This window comes from Bombina bombina, chromosome 9 (assembly GCF_027579735.1).
Source record: "Bombina bombina isolate aBomBom1 chromosome 9, aBomBom1.pri, whole genome shotgun sequence".
Classification (NCBI taxonomy): domain Eukaryota; kingdom Metazoa; phylum Chordata; class Amphibia; order Anura; family Bombinatoridae; genus Bombina; species Bombina bombina.
Window position 1 is genome coordinate 105,011,424 of NC_069507.1, and position 14,463 is coordinate 105,025,886.

Sequence of the window (14,463 nt, forward strand, 5' to 3'; positions counted from 1 at the left end):
CCATAATACACGTGTGATGCGCAGCAGCATTTAGCGGCCTTCTAATTACCAGAAAGCAACGCCAAAGTCATATATGTCTGCTATTTCTGAACAAAGGGGATCCCAGAGAAGCATTTACAACCATTTGTGCCATAATTGCACAAGCTGTTTGTAAATAATTTCAGTGAGAAACCTAAAATTGCGAAAAAAATTAAGTTTTTTTTAAATTTGATCGCATTTGGCGGTGAAATGGTGGCATTAAATATACCAAAATTGGCCTAGATAAATACTTTGGGTTTAGCAAAGAAAGAGAAAGTATACACTTATAGCACTCCTAGGTCTGTAAAAAAATTGAATCTAACTGGATGATACAAATTATTCCCTAAGGAATAAGTGGAAGGGGAGAAAACAGATTGCAATTAAAATATAACTTTTATTGGGTTACGTTAAAAATAGGAATACACTTAAAATCACTCTTAAGCACCGATTTTCCTGATGTCAGCAAATTAGTACAAGTAAAGGTTATTGCTCCTAGTACTTAGGTGTTGATTGTGGGCTGGAGTGAGTACTGCTGTATACTTGTATCTGGAGATCTGATATACCAAATTATTGGAGTCCAAAGTTACTAATTCTTATGTGAGAATTAAGTATATAATATATTCTTTATGTCTCAATAGTGATATATCTTAGCGGAGCTTGGTTTGGATTAAACACTGGATATATAATTTTTAATATTTCTGCTTGTTGCCAAGGTGGGATTATATATACCCAATTTATTATTTGGATTCTGAATAGAATCTCTTAACTCCGCTTTTAAGTATTAGCAGTTGCCTACCTCCGGATTGAAGAGTAGGCTGTTCCCTCCACACTAACAAAAGCTAACCTTCATACATGCTTTTAAATTGTATCTGAATAATTGAACTTCATTATAATACAATTTTATCTTTATTGAGACAATGTATATTGTTGTTGTACTTAATAGACTTTTGTGTATTGGTTTCTCTGCGATTGTAAATGACGACCGTTGCTGTTTAGTGTGCTTAAACTATAATTTCAAAGATTATGTTCTTTAGTCTCTGCACTTGAGCTGTATGTGCTTCCGACTTGTGAATCATACACAGTTTGTATATTATGAACGAACTTCGGTAAAATTTATCTGCTCACAGTTTCTTTAATATCAGTTTAAATAGCTCTCTGTGATGCGGCAGTAGATAATCTTATATGTCGCAACATTGGAGCTTATCTGATTCTATCATCACAGAATTGATTAAGTACCCGTCTGGATAAATCACAATATGCTGGTGATTAAATAATGTAGTTTCTTAGTATAATGAAACGTATCTGTTCTCAGTGACGACAAAGTTTAAGCAGATAGACGTACAAGCATTCCGCTTATGTTGTGAGTCTATAAAATTATAACCTAATGTTCGTATCAATTTCCACACTTGCAGTAGATTATACTTGATCTGTGTACATTTCACTTTGCATACAGACAGGATTGCCCCGGAAATAGGTTTGTGCACTGTTCTGTTGTATAAGCTGTATTAACGGCAGAAATTATGCATACGTGATCAAGCTGCACAAACTCATCTAGTCCAAAGCTAATATGATAGTGCTCTGAATATATTTTGTGCACCTTAGTTATGTAAAACACAGCTATCTTACAACAAGCGGTATCATGGATGTGGATGTATACCAAATGCAACTCGAAGTGAGTTAAATTATTAGGCAGTAGCGCCAAACAAAGTTCTATTATTAAGTCTTTATATATTTTGCAAATTGAGGTTAGCTAATACAGGAGAGATAGTACTTGCAATAATATTCAGTACCAGCACCATATATTCAACACATGATTAGATCTGAGCGTTCATTATCAAGTGAAACCGTGGCTGACTACAGTAATTTGCGGTAGCTTAAGGCTGTCTAAAAACACAGGAGCTCCTAGGACTCCTCACCATTGAAAAAAAAAATAAAAAAAAATAAATTATATATCCAGTGTTTAATCCAAACCAAGCTCCGCTAAGATATATCACTATTGAGACATAAAGAATATATTATATACTTAATTCTCACATAAGAATTAGTAACTTTGGACTCCAATAATTTGGTATATCAGATCTCCAGATACAAGTATACAGCAGTACTCACTCCAGCCCACAATCAACACCTAAGTACTAGGAGCAATAACCTTTACTTGTACTAATTTGCTGACATCAGGAAAATCGGTGCTTAAGAGTGAGTTTAAGTGTATTCCTATTTTTAACGTAACCCAATAAAAGTTATATTTTAATTGCAATCTGTTTTCTCCCCTTCCACTTATTCCTTAGGGAATAATTTGTATCATCCAGTTAGATTCAATTTTTTTACAGACCTAGGAGTGCTATAAGTGTATACTTTCTCTTTCTTTGCTAAATACGGTTTTATACACAGCACCCACATCCTGACAAATTATTAAATAAGTGTAGGAATTAAGGTCTTATACGCTAGTAGTGCCATTGGTTTCCTTTCAAATTTCGATAAATACTTTGGGTTGTCTACTACACTACACTTAAGCTAAAATTAACTCTACAAGCTGCCTACATGCTCCCTAATTAACCCCTTCACTGCTGGGCATAAAACATGTGTGGTGCGCAGTGGCATTTAGCAGCCTTCTAATTACCAAAAAATCAACGCCAAAGCCATATAAGTCTGCTATTTCTGAACAAAGGGGATCCCAGAAAAGCATTTACAACCATTTATGCCATAATTGCATTAGTTTTTGTAAATAATTTCTGTGAGAAACCTAAAGTTTGTGAAAAAGTGAACAATTTTTTTTTATTTGATCGCATTTGGCGGTGAAATGGTGGCATGAAATATACCAAAATGGGCCTAGATCAATACTTTGGGTTGTCTACTACACTACACTTAAGCTAAAATTAAGATACATCATACCTGATGTTTTAAAGCACGTTATTCCAAACAATTTAGGAATGTTAGGTGATTTATGCCCTTTATGGATTAAAACCAGACTCTGCATCAACTATGTAATTTTCCATGGGAGTTTAGCCATGGATCCCCCTCCAGCATGCCACAGTCCAGGTGTTAGTCCCCTTGAAACAACTTTTCCATCACTATTGTGGCCAGAAAGAGTCCCTGTGGGTTTAAAAATTCGCCTGCCTATTGAAGTCTATGGCGGTTCACCCGGTTCGCTGGTTCGCGAACTTTTGCGGACGTTCATGTTCGCGGTTCGCGAACCGAAAATTTTAGGTTTGCGACATCACTACATAGTACTTATTTTCGAGAAATCCGACGTCAGGTGGAAGTGCTAACGTTAACTTACACATACAGGAAAAGACTGACTACATTGGAAACCTGATACTAAAATAGTAGCTATTGACAGGGCCGCCCCACATAAAAAAAAATGCGATTGCGATTTTATTAAAAATTACTAAAACACCTTAATTTTTCATTAAAAAGTTTATTTAACACTACAGAATCTTAATGTACATGTTTATCAGTGTCCAATACACTCTTGGAACATAAAAATATAAACCACAAAATAGTTAAAATAAAAATAGCTGCCTGTGCTGTGGTTACATAGTAGCAAGTAAGCAACTAGCTAGTTCTTAGGTCTTCTGACACACTATTGTCATGTTTTCATAGACAGTCATTATAACTGTGGTATGATTAACATATGAAGTAGTGTATGCATGGAGAAACCTGGAAAGTGCTGAATTTACAGCAGTATGATTTGTGTACAAGACAGTATACAGTAAAGGTAGTACAATGCACACACAGCTAAATGAATACATATACATTACATAGTCCTAGCAAATGCAGCAGAGTAACTGTCCATAGTGTCCAGGAAAACATAAGGGATGTGGCACTGACAAGGTCAACTCTGACATCCTGCACTGTCCAGTTCCTGTCATATTACATCACACAGCAATTCTGTAGTACATAACACTAAGAACAGTTATAGTTACAAACAAGTGAACTCAAGACACACAAAACTAATTGAAAGGAAATTAGCTGACCAGTTCTTACCACATTGTCCATATCCATGTTTTCTAATGGGCAGTCAGTCTAGCTGTGGTATGAGTAACAAATGAAGCAGTGTATGCATGGAGAAACCTGAAAACTGCTGACACGATTTTTAACTGACTGATTGATTTGATTGATTGATTTTTGACTGGATTGATTGATTGATTGATTGATTGATTTGACTGATGATTTGTGTTTTTTTAGTCTAGTAATTTAGGTAGTCAATGCACACTGCTTCATGTGTGTTGACTATCCAGGAAAAAATGAGGGATGTGGCTCTGACAAGGTTAATCCTGACATTTTGCACTGCCTGTCCTATTACATCACACAGCTATTCTGTAGTACACAACACTAAGAACAGTTATAGTTAGAGAGTACATAATACAAACAAGTGAACTCAAGATACACAAAGCTAATTGAAAGGAAATTAGCTTGCCAGTTCTTACCACATTGTCCATGTCCATGTTTTCTAATGGACAGTCAGTCTAGCTGTGGTATGAGTAACAAAGCAGTGTAACTGTACACGGAGAAACCTGAAAACTGCTGACAAGATTTTTGACTGACTGATTGATTTGATTGATTTTTGACTGATATGATTGATTGTTTGATTTGACTGATTTCTGTTTCTAAGTCTAGTAATTTAGGTAGTCAATGCACTCTGCTTCATGTGTGTTAGTCATTTAGCTGAGTGACTATCCAGGAAAACATGATGGATGTAGCACTGACAAGGTCAATCCTGACACCCTGCATTGCCTGTCATATTATATCACACAGCTATTCTGCAGTACATAACACTAAGAACAGTTATAGTTAGAGAGTACATAATACACAAGTGAACTCAAGACACAAAGACAAAGCTAATTGAAAGGAAATTAGCTGGCCAGTTCTTACCACATTGTCCGTGTTTTCTAATGGGCAGTCAGTCTAGCTGTGGTATGAGTAACAAATGAAGCAGTGTAACTATGCATGGAGAAACCTGAAAACTGCTGACTTTATTTTTGACTGACTGATTGATTTGATTGCTTTTTGACTGATTTGATTGATTGATTGATTGATTGATTGATTGATTTGACTGATTTGTGTTTCTAAGTCTAGTAATTTAGGTAGTCAATGCACACTGCTTCATGTGTGTTTGTCATTTAGCTGAGTGACTATCCAGGAAAACATGATGGATGTGGCACTGACAAGGTCAATCCTGAACATCACACAGCTGTTTTGTAGTACATACCACTAAGAACAGTTATAGAGTACATAATACAAACAAGTGAACTTAAGACACACAAAGCTAATTGAAAGGAAATTAGCTGGCCAGATCTTACCACATTGTCCATGTTTTCTAATGAGCAGTCAGTGTAGCTTTGGTATGAGTAACAAATGAAGCAGTGTAACTATACATGGAGAAACCTGAAAACTGCTGACAAGATTTTTGACTGACTGATTGATTTGATTGATTTTGACTGCTTTAAATGATTGATTGATTGTTTTGACTGACGATTTGTGTTTCTAAGTCTAGTAATTTAGGTAGTCAAATGCACACTGCTTCATGTGTGTTAGTCATTTAGCTGAGTGACTATTCATGAAAACATGAGGGATGTGGCACTGACAAAGTCAATCCTGACATCCTGCACTGCCTGTCATATTATATCACACAGATATTCTGTAGTACATAACACTAAGAACAGTTATAGTTAGAGTACATAATACAAACAAGTGAACTCAAGACACACAACACTATTTGAAAGGAAATTAGCTTGCCAGTCCTTACCACATTGTCCATGTTTTCTAATGGGCAGTCAGTCTAGCTGTGGTATGAGTAACAAATACAGCAGTGTAACTATGCATGGAGAAACCTGAAAACTGCTGGCAATATTTTTGACTGACTGATTGATTTGATTGATTTGTGACTGGATTGATTGATTGATTGATTGATTGATTGATTGATTTGACTGACTGATGATTTGTGTTTCTAAGTGTAGTAATTTAGGAAGTCAATGCACACTGTTTCATGTGTGTTAGTCATTTAGCTGAGGAAAACATGAGGGATGTGGCACTGAAAAGGTAAATCCTGCAACCTGTTTTTAACATCCATGCATCAACTAATAGCAGCAGCACTGCAGCATAGTACAGTAAGAGTACATTTTTCAAAGAGCAAATACAATACAAAACATTAGACGTTTGAACCTGGCTGCCCAGGTTATGGCATTTATAGCACAGTTTCTTTCTTCTTCTACATTCATCTATTACTTTGCATGGGGGACTGCTGATTGCTTGCATAACTTGCTGCTCAGACACAATGGCCGTATCAGACATCACCCTGGCCTTGATGCTTGTAAATTTATCTGCATTTATGTAGGTTGTCTTGAATCATAGATCAAGGAATGATGCCATATCTAGCAGATCTTGAGTATCTTCATCTTCATAAATTCTATTAATAAATTCATTCTTCATATATTCAAGAATTTTGGATTTCAGTGTCTTATTAAGGTCAGAATCATCTTCCTCCAGAGCCAGTATCTTTGTGTTTAATCCAGAAGTAATTATGAGATGGCAGTTGGTATCTCTTGTAGAGTGTGTGTATCATTCTTTTGAAGCCTTCTTTACTAACCGTGTATGCAGACACCATGTCTTTGCATATATAATATGCAATAGCATTGGTTATTTCTCTATGCCTTTTAGAGGACTTTGCATATGGTGATGTCACTGTGTTTGCAAATGCCTTTATGATTGATTGTTGCTTCTCAACTTTAGCTTCACAGCTTGTTTGTGTTGTCTTTTCTCTATCATGTTTTTTTTGCCATATATAGTTCAAAGATTTCCTTATGCCACTGTTTAAGGTGCTGGAACAGGTTTGATGTGTTACTTAGTTTTGCTGCAACACTTGTTCCACAAGTCTTGCAGATTACTTGGTTGATCACATCATCTTTTTTTAATCCAAAATATTCCCAAACAACTGATTTTCTTCTTTGGCACCAACAATTATTTAGCAACATCAACATCATCATCAGTATTGTTGGACATGGACAGCTCTTCAGAACTCATCTTGAATTTTATATAAAGCGTGCCACACAAAATACCAGGTGGCACATAAAATGAGAATTAAAATCCTGGAGTCTACCGCACACACTGCAAGTTGCCACTGAAAATTAGGAGATTATATTATCACACACACTGCCTGCCAGTATCAGTAGGGTGGCACTGGCAACCATGGTGGCACAGTGATAGACAAGAGACCACAGGCTTGCACTTGAATAGAAAGACAGAGAACAATTGAATGGCCTTGATTGGTGATGTTGATAGCCATTAGCTTAGCTCGGATGATGCTAGTATAGTTGCAGAGATGACACAGCAGAAACAGTCTTAAAAAATCTTCCTAAAGATTTTTGAATCCCAATTTTTTGGGGATCAATAATAAGGAGGATGATCTTCTTTTACACTCTGCAGCAATTAAGACAAGAGGCAACAGACTTGCACTTGAATATAAAGAAGACAACAATGGGCTTGATGATGCAGTCACCTTGATTGAAGAGAACACAGGCTTGCTGCACTTGAATATAAAGAAGACAACAATGGGCTTGATGATGCAGTCACCTTGATTAAGAAGAGACAAGAGACAACAGGCTTACACTTGAAATTAATTGAATATAAAGAAGACAACAATGTGCTTGATGAAGCGGTCGCCTTGATTGAAGAGAGAACACAGGCTTGCTGCGCTTGAATATAAAGAAGACAACAATGGGCTTGATGATGCAAACACCTTGATTGAAGAGAACACACCCAGGCTTGCTGCACTTGAATATAAAGAAGACAACAATGGGCTTGATGCAGTCACCTTGATTGAGAAGAGACAAGAGACCACAGGCTTACACTTGAAATGAATTGAATATAAAGAAGACAACAATGTGCTTGATGAAGCGGTCACCTTGATTGAAGAGAGAACACAGGCATGCTGCGCTTGAATATAAAGAAGACAAAAATGGGCTTGATGATACAATCACCTTGATTGAAGAAAACACACTCAGGCTTGCTGCACTTGAACATAAAGAAGAAAACAATGGGCTTGATGAAGCAGTCACCTTGATTGAAGAGAATACACTCAGGCTTGCTGCACTTGAATATAAATAATACAACAATGTGCTTGATGTAGCAGTCACCTTGGTTGAAGAGAACACAGGCTTGATGCACTTAAATATAAAGAAGACAACAATGGGCTTGATGATGTAGTGACATCACCTGGATTGAGACCACAGGCTTGCACTTGAATATAAATAAGACAACAATTGGCTTAATGATGATGCAGTCACCTTGATTGTGAAGAGACAAGAGACCACAGGCTTACACTTGAAATTAATTATTGAATATAAAGAAGACAACAATGGGCTTGCTCATCATCATGTTTATTTGAGACTGAGGCAACACTGGCTTTCACTGGAGGAGACTGACCTTGCAGTTGTATAATAAACTGGCTCTGGAGGACTGACCTTGCTCTTGTAGAAGACACTGGCTGAATGGCTGACCTTGCTGTTGTAGAAGACACAGGCTTGCAGATTTGCAGTGTACTTGCAGGATGACTTTGTTGTTGTAGAAGAAGAAACAGGCTGCAGGATGTGGATAACCTTGCTGTTGTAGAAGAAGAAACAGGCTGCAGGATGTGGAAGACCTTGCTGTTGTAGAAGAAGAAACAGGCTACATGATGTGGATGACCTTGCTGTTGTAGAAGAAGAAACAGGCTGCAGAAGGATGTGGATGACCATGCTGTTGTAGAAGAAGAAAGTAGACTGCAGGATGTGGATAACCTTGCTGTTGTAGAAGAAGAAACAGGCTGCAATCTGGAACCACAGGCAGTCTTTGCTGTTGGTTGAACAATGAACATAAAAAAAATTTAGAATAAGGTGGTGGGAGGGAGGAAAAAATAGACAACATAAAATAGGGGTGGTCAGGGGAGACAAGTTCTACATTTTGTAAAGACAACAAAAACAAACAGTCACAAAAACAGTAATGGACTGGGAGAGACATCAAGTAAAAAAAACTTTTTTTTCTTCATTTAATGAATTATTTTGAGTTCTGAAACTGAATCAATCAAGATCAATAGAGCATTCAATTTTAAACAACATTCGCACTTGAATTGACTAAGTTATATTAGCTTAGCTATTTTATTATTTCTTAAACACAATTGGTTAGGCAAAATTCATTCAGGGCTGCTATTTTGTGGATGCACAATACACATGGACAGGTTAATAGGGCATTGCACACCTGACACAATGAATGCAGATTGCAAATTTAAGCATCATGCTATTTTGGATATTTTGGATCACCAAAATGCATTAATGATTTTTTTTTTTTAATTCTTTATTTCTCCATACTGACACATACATGTCATACAAAGAACGTTTAACATGGAAGAAAACTGTTCCACAATGTACAGATGATTTCAATTAGAAAAAGTCATTGAGCTGATGTACATACATTTTCAATATAGGTAATTATTTTTTGCTTCAGAATCATTGAAATTACTCTTATCACCTCCAAATCCACTCTGTTCCGAAGCAGTTGAGAATGTACAAACTTAAACTAAATCAAAAGAAAACAAAAGAAAAACATACCAAAAAAAAACAAATTACTGTTACTTTTACTGTAGTCCTTGGAGAGCGGCAGCACCAATCTTCAAGTCCTCTTATATATTGCCATGCGTTCTACATCTCCTGTGGCCTTACTATGTATTTTACTTGTTCTAGCTAATGTCCTGGAACTAGGAGCCACTCACCCCTCAACTGTGCCTGAAGGAAAAAAATCTGTGTTTTCAAGCGGGAACAAAAGACGGGTTATCACCTCCTGTGGTAGTGAGACTAACAGACACTCCCATTTCCTCATGAAAGCTGTGGTATGTGAGGTAATGTGTGTTGTGGTTTCATATAACTCTATCGTGAGTTGGTGCATAAGGGCTGCCTTAAACTCTCGGAATGTGGGAGAGGCAGCCAGGATCCACTGCTTAAATACCATTCTTCTCACAATCAACAAAGCTGTACCTACAAATCGCTCATCCCGCCCTACCTCTCCTGACAACTCCAAAAAGACGACTAATCTACTATTTAATGCCAGTTCAGTTCCACATCTACCTGCTATCCAGTATAGTATTGACCTCCAGAACTCAGTAAGTCTCGGGCATTGCCATAGAAGATGTAATATCCCCGGATCAGGGAAACCACATTTAGGACACATATTAGATGTCTATGGCATCCATCTCTGATATAATCTGGGTGTTATGGAGGAGTTATGCAGTAGTTTTAAATGTGGATCCCTCATGTCCTGCGCCAAGGTTGCTTTGTGTTGTGTAACTTCGTCCCCAAATTTTTCTGACCACCACCCCGCTATATCTGTTATGTTTTTTTATTCGTACTCTCTAGCAGCCTTCCATATATGTGGGAGATCAAATATATTCCCTGCGAGTACAGGGTTACCAAACTATTCACTGCAAACGTGTCTCCAGACATATGACCCCCGTAATCAATGAGGTAACATAATGTTTCACCTGTAAGTAAGCAAAATGGTGGTTGTATTTCTAAGAGTTGAAAAGGACTTAATACGCTCCCCATTCTCCTCCAACAACTGCTGTACCTGTATCAACCCCTTTTCTGCCCACAGACTAAAAGGCGCCGTAGTAAATCCTACTTTGAAGTCTGGGTTCCCCCTGAGAGGCAGAAACTTAGTGTAAACATTGGAGGTTTTCAGTTTCTTGCATATATTCCTCCAAGCCCTCAAGGGTTCCCTAAAAATAATTAGGTCCTTCCATTGAGCATTAGCTTGTTTAGCTAACAAATGCGGGAGCATAACAAGAGACCATGGTCCTGCTACTTCTTGTTCTAATTCTTTCCAGGTATAGTGATGTGCTCCACTAAGCCAGTCCAAGGAAAATTTACCTAAGGCTGCCCAATTATATAACTGGAAATTTGGTAAGCTAAGTCCTCCATGTCTCAACCCGCCTGTCAGTTTAGCATAGCCTACTCTGTGTTTTTTCCCCGCCCAGACAAAATCCAAAATCCTAGAGTTAAGTAGTCCTAAATCTTTCCTATCCATTAGCACCGGTAGCATCTGGAATAAATACAAGAGCTTCGGAAATACAATCATTTTAATAAGGTTTACCCTACCCGATAGTGATATCGGGAGAGATCTCCACGAGGACATCTGATTACAAATCTCCTTAATTAATGGCCTATAATTTGTTTCATACCATAAATTAGGGTTTGAGGTAATTTTGGCCCCTAAATATTTAAAGTGAGTCTTAACTCTCTTGAATTGGGACCCTGCCAGTGGTGTTTTATTTTCCGGTGTCAGCCGGAACTCCGACTTATCTCTGTTCACCGTGTATCCCAAGATCTCCCCAAATTCTGTTATAATAGACATCAACCTCTGGAGATTAGCCTCCGGGTCCGACACAAAGAGGATCATGTCGTCCGCATATAAAGAAAGGTGGAGCTTCACCCTTCCAATTGCTAACCCCTCCGTTTCTGCATGAATTAAATATGCCAAGGGCTCTAAAGCAAGGTCAAATAACAGGGGTGAGAGCGGGCACCCCTGTCTTGTGCCCCTGTTCAGAGGAAAAGTGGAGGATAATTCTCCATTAACAATGACAGCTGCCTTTGTTTGTGCATAAATATATTTAGCTGTGTCAAAGAAATTCCCTCTCATACCAAATCTGGCCAAAGTAAAATAAGATGGTCCCAAATGCCTTTTCCGCGTCGACCGCCAGCAAACATACCGGCAATCGAGGCGGGCCTCCCCTATCTAGCCCCTCCCCCCAGAAATGTACCTTTCTAGTATTTAACACAGAGGATCTCCCCGCAATGAACCCCGTCTGGTCCGAGTGAATCACACTTGGTATCACCCCCCCACCCTATTTGCTAGAATTTTGGTAAACAGTTTGTAATTATAGTTGAGGAGGGAGATCGGATGGTACGACTCAGGCAGCAAGGGATTCCTATCCGTTTTAGGTATAATGGTAATGTGGGCCTCTGCGAATCTATTAGATGGGGGAATTTTACCTCCCAGGACCAGTAAATAGGACCAGCAAGGAATCAAAAACCTCTGGGTTCAGAAGCCTGTAAAACTCCCGGGAAGTCCGTCCAGACCCAGGGCTTTATTCAGAGGGAGGTTTTTAATTACCATAGATATATCCTGTATCGTTACTGGGGCATTGAACATAAATAGCTGCTCTCTGTCCAGCTGTGGCAATTTTATTCTTTCCCATAATTTCTCTCTATCCTCCTCCCTTACTGACGTACTACTATACAACTCCTGGCAAAACCTACAAAACCGATCCTGTATTTTCTGCTGTTCTGAGTTTACCTCCGCACCCTCTTGGATGGCCATTACACAATTAGGCGGTCTACTCAGTCGTGTCACTGCAGCTAGGAATTTACTCGATTTGTTTCCAAATCTGCAGAACTTCGCCCTCACTCTATCCACAGCTTTCTGTACCTGATGTAGTAAGAAAGTATCCAGTTGGTCTTCAATTAATTTGTATGCCTGCCTGTTACGTTCAGGGGGTTTCTAAGGTATTTGTTTTGACTGTTGAGAAGCTGCCTCAAAAGAAGTGACTCTTTAGCTTTAAACTTTTTATGGACCCCTGCTGCATGGTTCGAGATTACCCCCCTCATGACTGCCTTGGCCGTTTCCCAAAACAACATCGGATTATCCAGGTGTTGTATGTTCAAAGCATGAAAAGCATTCATCTCACCCACCAGATATCTACAAAAATCAGGGTCCCTGTATAACTGCCAAGGAAAGACCCACCTATTTTGCCTACGCTGTCTACTATGTGTTTCTAGCACTAACTTAACTGGCGCATGATCCGAAATCGTGACCGGTTCAATACCAACCTCCTTAACTCTTGATTTGTATGAGGCTGACACCAGAAAAAATTTGATGCAGGACAAAGAGCACTTGGAGGGCGAGATACAAGCTTTGTTTCAGGATTCCTTTCCCTCCACACATCGACCACCGAAAGGGCATATCGAAATTTATTGATAGTTGTTGTGTCCCGCCGCGTATATGGTGGCGGTTGTGAGGTTTTATGTAATTTCTCTGGATTTTTAAACCTATCCAGCGGTACCTGTGGCACAATGTTATAGTCTCCCCCTATTATCAAGGGCACACTGGCGTGTTGAAGGAGTTTTCTCTGTTGCATAAGCCAGAACTGGGCCTTATCCTGTAAAGGACCATATACCCCTACCAATAGGAAGTGGACTCCGTCAATTTCCAAGTCCAGAATGACATATCTAACATCAGTGTCCACCTCTGAATAATGTACCTTATAGTCCAAGTCTTTCCTAAAGAGTATTGCAACTCCTCTCGCTCTCTTTTTCCCAAATGAGGACGCTATCACCTCCTGAACCCACCCTTGTTCGAGTTTTTGATGCTCCTCCACACTCAAATGTGTTTCAACTAGGATAGCTACATGTGTATTTTGCACATTTTTGAGGATGCCCTTGCGCTTTATCGGGGAGGTGACCCTCCCCAACATTCCAAGTCACATTGTTCAGTGGATTAGCCATGTCATGAGTGTTCATGAGAGAAAGGGTCAGGCCCCATTCTACAATCTGGTGTGAGCCAGTGTGTAGTGAGGTGTATGAGTGTGTGAAAATACATCTTACTATTGATGATTCTACTATTATGTTCTGCTGTATTTCTCCTCAGCACGGTTCTTGTAGCAAAGGTGAGGGGTAGATGTGGTGCCGCCAGCTCTCCCAAGTCATATGAGGACAAGTAACAGAAAAAAAAAAAGAACAAAAATCAAAAAATAATAAGCACAATAAACATCAACAGATTCAGCATTTGTGAAGAGGCCTAAGCCAAGCTTCTAGTTAATGTTTCTAAACATCAACATCCCCCCCCCCAACAAGTGAGAAGTACCCCTTGGTGACTAGAAAACTTTCTCAATTCTGCCTTTCTTTAAGCCCTAATATAAAGGTATAACATTATCCCACCTACTTAATTTAACTATCCATACCTGTTTCTCCTGAACTGCAGGTATCTACTAGCGATACTTAGTAGGGGCCCGAACAATCAAAAAAGGGAAATACAGTAGAAGAGACAAACTCAACAATAACACACATATAAACAAACAAGGAAGGCAGACATCTCATTAATACAATGACATCCGGCTCTCTTCTAGGAACAGTCTTTATACTTAAAGTCCCATTGCCCATATCTGGGGGCACAGAATCAGTTCAAGTATCTGGCTCATGGCCCTCTTGTGCTTGGACCCTGTCCTTGTCTTCCTTCTCAAGGAATTTTTGTAGAAGAGTAGGGTTGTCAAAGAACTTGGGTCCCTGGGGTGTTTGTAGCCTCAATCTAGCTGGATACAAGAGTGCTACAGAACGTCCTTTTTTCAATAATTGTTGACAATACGGAGAGAATTCTTTACGTCTCTTAGATACTTCAAAAGAATAGTCCTGAAACAGAAGT